Raw genomic sequence first — 10,574 nt, forward strand, 5'->3', positions numbered from 1 at the left:
TCCAACTCCTTCCCATTCCAATCCTGAGACACTTCCTATAGCATGAGATGTGATATCTCACTGCTTATACCAAACCTGAGACCCTTCCTATAGCATGAGATGTGATATCCAACTCCTTCCCATTCCAATCCTGAGACCCTTCCTATAGCATGAGATGTGATATCTCAATGCTTCTAATATCAAACTTGAGACCCTCCCTATAGCATGAGATGTGATACCCAAGTCCTTCCCATTCCAATCCTGAGAAACTTCCTATAGCATGAGATGTGATATCCAACTGCTTCCCATTCCAATCCTGAGACCCTTCCTATAGCATGAGATGTGATATCTCTATGCTTCTAATACCAAACCTGAGATCCTTCCTCTAACATGAAATGTGATATCCAACTCCTTCCCTTTCCAAACCTAAGAGCCTATCTATAGCATGAGATGTGATATCCAAGTCCTTCACATTCCAACCCTTAGACCCTTCCTACAGCATGCAATATGATATCTCAATGATTCTAATAACAAACCTGAGACCCGTCCTATAACATGAGATGGGATATTCAACTCCTTCCCATTCCAATCCTGAGACTCTTCCGATAGCAGAGATGTGATATCTCAATGCTTATACCAAACCTGAGACCCTTCCTATAACATGAGATGTGATATCCAAATCCTTCCCGTTCCAAACCTGAGACCCTTCCTTTAGCATGAGATGTGATATCCAGCTCCTTCCCATTCCAATCCTGAGACACTTCCGATAGCATGAGATGTGATATCTCAATGCTTCTAATATCAAAACTGAGACCCTCCCTATAGCATATGTGATATCTAAGTCCTTCCCATTCCAATCCTGAGACCCTCCCTATAGCATGAGATGTGATATCCAACTCCTTCCCATTCCAATCCTGAGACCCTTCCTATAGCATGAGATATGATATCTCAATTCTTCTAATACCAAACGTGAGATCCTTCCGATAACATGAGATGTGATATCCAAATCCTTCCCCTTCCAAACCTGAGACCCTCCCTTTAGCATGAGATGTGATATCCAACTCCTTCCTATTCCAATCCTGAGACTCTTCTGATAGCATGAGATGTGATATCTCAATGCTTCTAATACCAAACCTGAGATCCTTCCGATAGCATGAGATGTGATATCTCAATGCTTCTAATACCAAACCTGAGATCCTTCCTATAACATGAGATGTGATATCCAAATCCTTCCCCTTCCAAACCTGAGACCCTCCCTTTAGCATGAGATGTGATATCCAACTCCTTCCCATTCCATTCCTGAGACCCTTCTGATAGCATGAGATGTGATATCTCAATGCCTCTAATACCAAACCTGAGATCCTACCTCTAACATGAAATGTGATATCCAACTCTTTCCCATTCCAATCCTGAGACCCTTCCTATAGCTTGAGATGTGATATCCAACTCCTTCCCATTCCAATTCTGAGACCCTTCCTATACTATGAGACTTGATATCTCAATGCTTCTAATACCAAACCTGAGACCCGTAATATAACATGAGATGTGATATCCAAATCCTTCCCCTTCCAAACCTTAGACCCTTCCTTTATCATGAGATGTGATATCCAACTCCTTCCCATTCCAATCCTGAGACCCTTCCGATATCATGAGATGTGATATCTCAAAGCTTCTAATATCAAACTTGAGACCCTCCCTATAGCATGAGATGTGATATCCAAGTCCTTCCCATTCCAATCCTGAGACCCTTCCTATAGCATGAGATGTGATATCTCAATGCTTCTAATACCAAACCTGAGACCCTTCTTATAACATGAGATGGGAATATCCAACTCCTTCCCATTCCAATCCTGAGACCCTTCCGATAGCAGAGATGTGATATCTCAATGCTTATACCAAACCTGAGATCCTTCCTATAACATGAGATGTGATATCCAACTCCTTCCCATTCCAATCCTGAGACACTTCCTATAGCATGAGATGTGATATCTCACTGCTTATACCAAACCTGAGACCCTTCCCATAGCATGAGATGTGATATCCAACTCCTTCCCATTCCAATCCTCAGACCCTTCCTATAGCATGAGATGTGATATCTCAATGCTTCTAATATCAAACTTGAGACCCTACCTATAGCATGAGATGTGATATCCAAGTCCTTCCCATTCCAATCCTGAGACACTTCCTATAGCATGAGATGTGATATCTCAATGCTTCTAATACCAAACCTGAGACTCTTCCTATAACATGAGATGGGATATCCAACTCCTTCCCATTCCAATCCTGAGACCCTTTTGATAGCAGAGATGTGATATCTCAATGTTTATACCAAACCTGAGACCCTTCCTACGGCATGAGATGTCATATTCAACTCCTTCCCATTCCAATCCTGAGACCCTTCCTATAGCATGAGATGTGATATCCAACTCCTTCCCATTCCAATCCTGAGACCCTTCCTATAGCATGAGATGTGATGTCTCAATGCTTCTAATATCAAACCTGAGATCCTTCCTATAACATGAGATGTGATATCCAACTCCTTCCATTCCAATCCTGGACCCTTCCTATAGCATGAGATGTGATATCTCAATGCTTATACCAAACCTGAGACCCTTCCTATAGCATGAGATGTGATATCCAACTCCTTCCCATTCCAATCCTGAGACCCTTCCTATAGCCTGAGATGTGATATCTGAATGCCTCTAATACCAAACCTGAGATCCTTCCTCTAACATGAAATGTGATATCCAACTCCTTCACTTTCCAAACCTGAGAGCCTATCTATAGCATGAGATGTGATATCCAAGTCCTTCCCATTCCAATCCTTAGACCCTTCCTACAGCATGCAATATGATATCTCAATGATTCTAATAAAAAACCTGAGACCCGTCCTATAACATGAGATGGGATATCCAACTCCTTCCCATTCCAATCCTGAGACACTTCCGATAGCAGAGATGTGATATCTCAATGTTTATACCAAACCTGAGACCCTTCCTATAACATGAGATGTGATATCCAACTCCTTCCCGTTCCAAACCTGAGACCCTTCCTTTAGCATCAGATGTGATATCCAGCTCCTTCCCATTCCAATCCTGAGACACTTCCGATAGCATGAGATGTGATATCTCAATGCTTCTAATATCAAAACTGAGACCCTCCCTATAGCATGATATGTGATATCTAAGTCCTTCCCATTCCAATCCTGAGACCCTTCCTATAGCATGAGATGTGATATCTCAATGCTTCTACCAAACCTGAGACCCTTCCTTTAGCATGAGATGTGATATCCAACTCCTTCCCATTCCAATCCTGAGACCCTTCCTATAGCATGAGAGGTGATATCTCAATACTTCTAATACCAAACCTGAGATCCTTCCGATAACATGAGATGTGATATCTCAATACTTCTAATACCAAACCTGAGATCCATCCTATAACATGAGATGTGATATCCAAATCCTTCCCCTTCCAAACCTGAGACCCTCCCTTTAGCATGAGATGTGATATCCAAATCCTTCCCATTCCAATCCTGAGACCCTTCTGATAGCATAAGATATGATATCTCAATGCTTCTATACCAAACCTGAGATCCTTCCGATAGCATGAGATGTGATATCTCAATACTTCTAATACCAAACCTGAGATCCTTCCTATAACATGAGATGTGATATCCAAATCCTTATCTTCCAAACCTGAGACCCTCCCTTTAGCATGAGATGTGATATCCAACTCCTTCCCATTCCAATCCTGAGACTCTTCTGATAGCATAAGATATGATATCTCAATGCTTCTATACCAAACCTGAGATCCTTCTGATAGCATGAGATGTGATATCTCAATACTTCTAATACCAAACCTGAGATCCTACCTCTAACATGAAATGTGATATCCAACTCTTTCCCCTTGCAAACCTGAGAGCCTTCCTATAGCATGAGATGTGATATCCAAGTCCTTCCCATTCCAATCCTGAGACCCTTCCTATAACATGAGATGTGATATCCAACTCCTTCCCATTCCAACCTGAGACCCTTCCTATAGCATGAGATGGGATATCCAACTCCTTCCAAATCCAATCCCGATACCCTTCCGATAGCATGAGATCTGATATCCCAATGCTTCTACCAAACCTGAGACCCATACTATGGCATGAGATGTGATATCAAACTCCTTCCCATTCTAATCCTGAGACCCTTCCTATAGCTTGAGATGTGATATCCAACTCCTTCCCATTCCAATTCTGAGACCCTTCCTATACCATGAGACTTGATATCTCAATGCTTCTAATACCAAACCTGAGACCCGTCCTATAACATGAGATGTGATATCCAAATCCTTCCCCTTCCAAACCTTAGACCCTTCCGATAGCAGAGATGTGATATCTCAATGCTTATACCAAACCTGAGATCCTTCCTATAACATGAGATGTGATATCCAACTCCTTCCCATTCCAATCCTGAGACACTTCCTATAGCATGAGATGTGATATCTCACTGCTTATACCAAACCTGAGACCCTTCCTATAGCATGAGATGTGATATCCAACTCCTTCCCATTCCAATCCTGAGACCCTTCCTATAGCATGAGATGTGATATCTCAATGCTTCTAATATCAAACTTGAGACCCTCCCTATAGCATGAGATGTGATACCCAAGCCCTTCCCATTCCAATCCTGAGACACTTCCTATAGCATGAGATGTGATATCTCAATGCTTCTAATACCAAACCTGAGACTCTTCCTATAACATGAGATGGGATATCCAACTCCTTTCCATTCCAATCCGGAGACCCTTTCGATAGCAGAGATGTGATATCTCAATGTTTATACCAAACCTGAGACCCTCCCTACGGCATGAGATGTCATATACAACTCCTTCCCATTCCAATCCTGAGACCCTTCCTATAGCATGAGATGTGATATCTCAAGACCCTTCCTATAGCATGAGATGTGATATCCAACTCCTTCCCATTCCAATCCTGAGACCCTTCCTATAGCCTGAGATGTGATATCTGAATGCCTCTAATACCAAACCTGAGATCCTTCCTCTAAAATGAAATGTGATATCCAACTCCTTCACTTTCCAAACCTGAGAGCCTATCTATAGCATGAGATGTGATATCCAAGTCCTTCCCATTCCAATCCTTAGACCCTTCCTACAGCATGCAATATAATATCTCAATGATTTTAATAAAAAACCTGAGACCCGTCCTATAACATGAGATGGGATATCCAACTCCTTCCAATTCCAATCCTGAGACACTTCCGATAGCAGAGATGTGATATCTCAATGTTTATACGAAACCTGAGACCCTTCCTATAACATGAGATGTGATATCCAACTCCTTCCCGTTCCAAACCTGAGACCCTTCCTTTAGCATGAGATGTGATATCCAGCTCCTTCCCATTCCAATCCTGAGACACTTCCGATAGCATGAGATGTGATATCTCAATGCTTCTAATATCAAAACTGAGACCCTCCCTATAGCATATGTGATATCTAAGTCCTTCCCATTCCAATCCTGAGACCCTTCCTATAGCATGAGATGTGATATCTCAATGCTTATCCTTGATTCCTGTAGTAAATTGCTTTCCTTTGCAGGCCGACTCCTCTCACGAATGCCTTGTCTGCATGCATTCTCTCCTGGCCATTCTCTCACCGTGGCTATTTGCCTACCCCCTTCCTCTCTCAGTGGATGGACTTCTCCATCCTAGCCTCCTACCACTCAACTCCGCCTACTTGGAGAATTCAACATGAACCTGTATGCTTCCTGACCTGGACTTTTACGAGATCTGCAACTCTTCATGTCGCTGGCCCTACACACTGCAGGGAATACTCAGGATTTTCTGATCTCAGACCTCCCCCTCTGTAACCCTCTCAACAATCCTCTCCCGTGGTGATCAAGTTCTCATCTCCAAAGAAGGCTAACTGCCAGCTGTTCCTCCTCAGAGGAGTTCTCCCTTTCTGTCCCTTCTCCCTGCGCGTTGCAAACACTCGCTTCCCTGCTCTCTGGTTTAGACGCTTTTCCTTCTCAGAGGCCTTCTTCCTTTCTGCCCTTTTCGCGTTGCAAGTACTCGCTTCCCAGCTCTCTGGTTTAGACGCGTGTTCCCTGCCTTCTCTCCTCTTCCCGCTGCCTTCAAATCAAAAAATGAGCTCCAAAAGATACACAGTGCTCAGAATGCTCTATAACACCCATTATTCAACATATAGCCGTAACCCGCTAGACGTATTGAAACGTGCTGTAAACTAGCAAAAACAGCTAGAAAATGTACTTTCCTCGCGTTTTTGTAAATGCTAATTCTGATGGGTTCCCATGTATGTACTGTCCTGTTCTCCCATACAAGGGGGGGGGTCAACGTCTACTGCTGTTCACAGGCTGAATGTATACGGTTGAAATCTTCAAGGCATTATCATTTCCTGACTGTTTTGGAACGTGTATTTGCCATCTGTTAATGCAGTCGCCCTGTGTTCATCGTCCCTTCTACTTTACAGGCTGCACTCCCCTGGTGATCACATTCTCCTCTCCAGAGCAGGCTGACTACCAGCTGCTCCTCCTCATAGGCGTTCATCCTTTCTGTCCCTGCTCCCTGCACCGTTTCGCGTTGCATGTACTCGCTTCCCAGCTCTCTGGTTTAGATGCGTGTTCCCTGCCTTCTCTCCTCTTCCTACAGCCTTCCAATGAGCTCCACAAGATACAGTGTTCAGAATGCTTTATAACACCCATTATTCAACATATAGCTGTAACCCGCTAGACGTATTGAAACGTGCTAAAAACGAGCAGAAACAGCTAGAAAATGTACTTTCCTCGCGTTTTGGTAAATGCGAATTCTGGTGGATTCCCATTTTGTACTCTGTTCGTGCGTTTGTTCAGTCGAATCCTGGTCTTTTGAACCACTCTTCTCCCATACAAGGGAGGGTCAAAATGTGTTGTTCACAGGCTGAATTTATACTGCTGAAATGCTCGCTTGCCTGCTCTCTGGTTTAGACGCGTGTACCCTGCATTTACCAAAACGCGAGGGAACACGCATCTCAACCAGAGAGCTGGGAAGCGATTACATGCAACGCGAAACGGTGCAGGGAGCAGGGACAGAAAGGATGAACACCTATGAGGAGGCGCAGCTGGTAGTTAGCCTGCATAGGAGAGAAGTATGTGATCACTAGGGGAGTGCAGCCTGTAAACTAGAAGGAACGATGAACAAAGGGCGACTGCATTAACAGATGGCAAATACACGTTCCAAAACAGTCAGGAAAGCTGATAATGCCTTGAAGATTTCAGCCGTATACATTCAGCCTGTGAACAGCAGTAGATGTTGACCCCCCCCTCCCTAGTATGGGAGAACAGTGGTTAAAAACTTCAGGATTCGACACAAACGCACGGACACAGTACATACAACATGGGAACCCACCAGAATTCGCATTTACAAAAACGCGAGGGAAGTACATTTTCTAGCTATTTTTGCTAGTTTTTAGCACGTTTCAATACGTCTAGCGGGTTACAGCTATATGTTGAATAATGGGGTTATAAAGCATTCTGAACACTATCTTGTGGAGCTCATTGGAAGGCTGTAGGAAGAGGAGAGAAGGCAGGGAACACGCATCTAAACCAGAGAGCTGGGAAGCGAGTACATGCAACGCGAAACGGTGCAGAGAGCAGGGACAGAAAGGTGGAACGCCTCTGAGGAGGAGCAGCTGGTAGTTAGCCTGCTCTGGAGAGGAGAATGTGATCACCACGGGAGTGCAGCCTTGAAACAAGAAGGGGCGATGAAAACATGCTGACTGGAATAACAGATGGCAAATACACTTTCCAGAACAGTCGGTTTACCCGATAATGCATTGACGATTTCAGCAGTATACATTCAGCCTGTGAACAGTAGATTTTGATCCCCCCCTTGTATGGGTGACGAGTGGTTAAAAACATCAGGATTCGACTGAACAAATGCACGGAGTACAAAATGGGAATCCACCAGAATTCGTATTTACCAAAACGCGAGGAAAGAACATTTTCTAGCTATTTTGCTAGTTTTTAGCACTTTTCAATACGTCTAGAGGGTTACAGCTATATCTTGAATAATGGGTGTTATAAAGCATTCTGAGCACCGTGTATCTTTTGAAGCTCATTTGTTGATTTGAAGGCAGCGGGAAGAGGAGAGAAGGCAGGGAACACACGTCTAAACCAGAGAGCTGGGAAGCGAGTTGTTTTCTGCAACGCGAAACGATGCAGAGAACAGGCACAGAAAGGAAGAAGGAAAAGCGTCTAAACCAGAGAGCAGGGAAGCGAGTGTTTGCAACGCGAAACGGTGCAGAGAGCAGGGACAGAAAGGGAGAACTCCACTGAGGAGGAACAGCTGGTAGTTAGCCTTCTTTGGAGATGAGAACTTGATCACCACGGGAGAGGATTGTTGAGAGGGTTACATAGGGGGATGTCTGAGATCAGAAAATCCTGAGTATTCCCTGCAGTGTGTAGGGCCAGAGACATGAAGAGTTGCAGATCTCGTAAAAGTCCAGGTCAGGAAGCATACAGGTTCATTTTGAATTCTCCAAGTAGGCGGAGTTGAGTGGGAGGAGGCTAGGATGGAGAAGTCCATCCACTGAGAGAGGAAGGGGGTAGGCAAATAGCCACGGTGAGAGAATGGCCAGGAAAGAGAGAATGCATGCAGACAAGGCATTCGTGAGAGGAGTCGGCCTGCAAAGGAAAGCAATTTACTACAGGAATCAAGGATACTCCCCCTCATGAACGGTTGGATCTGGGCATGGAAAGGAACTTGTCATCAGGGAGGAAAGTGTCAGAGCTCGAGACAGCGCTGGCCGTCATCCATGTCTCGGTTAGACCAAGGACATCAAGGTCGGGTTCTTCCAGGAAATGGCAGATGTCAGATGAGTGTTAACTGAGTGAGAGTTGAGAGTGGGGAGGGGTACAAATCAGTAATCCTTGCGGAGGTGTAGAAGGAGCCTGACCTAGGGCACATGAGGAAGGAGAGAGGAAAGGAAGCAGAAGAAGGGAGAGAAGACACAGCAGGAGTGCATTATCAATCCGGGAGCTAGGAGTGGTGAGGTTAGACGGGGAGGTCTGAGTCTCAGGATTTGAATGGGAAGTTCGATATCACATGTCATGCTATAGGAAGAGTCTCAGGATTGGAATGGGAAGGAGTTGGATATGATATCTCTTGTTATAGGGAGGATCTCAGGTTTGGTATTAGAAGCACTGAGATATCAAATCACATCCTATCGGAAGGGTCTCGGGTTTGGTATTGGAAGAAATGAGATTTCAAATCTCAGGCTGTGGGAATGGTCTAGGCTAGGGTATGGTATTGGAAGGGGTGAAAAATCACATTTCATGCTACAGGAAGGGTCACAAGTTTGGAATGGGAAGGAGTTGGATTTCACATATACTACGGGAAGGGCCTCAGGTTTGGTATTAGAAGCATAGAGATATCACATCTCATGTTATAGGAAGGGTCTCGATTGGAATGGGAAGGAGTTGGATATCACATCTCATGTTATAGGGAGGGTCTCAGTTTTGATATTAGAAGCATTGAGATATCACATATGCTATTGGAAGGGTCTCAGTATTGGAATGGGAAGGAGTTGGATATCACATCTCATGTTAAAGGGAGGGTCTCAGTTTTGATATTAGAAGCATTGAGATATCACATATGCTATTGGAAGGGTCTCAGTATTGGAATTGGAAGGAGTTGGATATCACATATGCTAAAGGAAAGGTCTCAGGTTTGGAATGGGAAGGAGTTGGATATCACGTCTCATGTTATAGGAAGGGTCTCAGGTTTGGAATGGGAAGGAGTTGAATATCACATCTCATGCTAAAGGAAGGGTCATCAGGTTCGGTATAAGCATTGAGATATCACATCTCTGCTATCGGAAGGGTCTCAGGATAGGAATGGGAAGGACTTAGAATTCACATCTCATACTATAGGGAGGGTCTCAGTTTTGATATTAGAAGCATTGAGCTATCACATCTCATACTATCGGAAGGGTCTCAGGATTGGAATGGGATGGAGTTGGATATCACATCTCAAGCTATCTCAGGATTGGAATGGGAAGGAGTTTGATATTTCATCTCAAGCTATAGGAAGGGTCTCAGGTTTGGAAAGGGAAGGATTTGGATTTCACATCTCATGTTATAGGATGGTTCTCATGTTTGGTTTTAGAAGCATTGAGATATCACATCTCATGCTATAGGAAGGGTCTAAGGTTTGGAAGGGGACGGATTTGGGTATCACATCTCATGTTATAGGACCGGTCTCAGGTTTGGTATTTGAAGCATTGAGATATCAAGTCTCATGGTATAGGACGGGTCTCAGAATTGGAATGAGAAGGAGTTGGATATCACATCTCAAGCTATAGAAGGGTCTCATGATTGGAATGGGAAGGAGTTGGATATCACATCTCATGTTATAGGAAGGGTCTCAGGATTGGAATGGGAAGGACTTGGATATCACATCTCATTCTATAGGAAGGCTCTCAGGGTTGGAAGGGGAAGGAGTTGGATATCACATTTCATGTTAGAGGTAGGATCTCAGGTTTGGTTTTAGAGGCATTGAGATATCACATCTCATGCCATCAAAAGGGTCTCAGGA

Source organism: Ambystoma mexicanum, unplaced genomic scaffold, assembly GCF_040938575.1.
Source record: "Ambystoma mexicanum isolate Mex_15411 unplaced genomic scaffold, UKY_AmexF1_1 Mex_scaf5, whole genome shotgun sequence".
NCBI lineage: Eukaryota > Metazoa > Chordata > Amphibia > Caudata > Ambystomatidae > Ambystoma > Ambystoma mexicanum.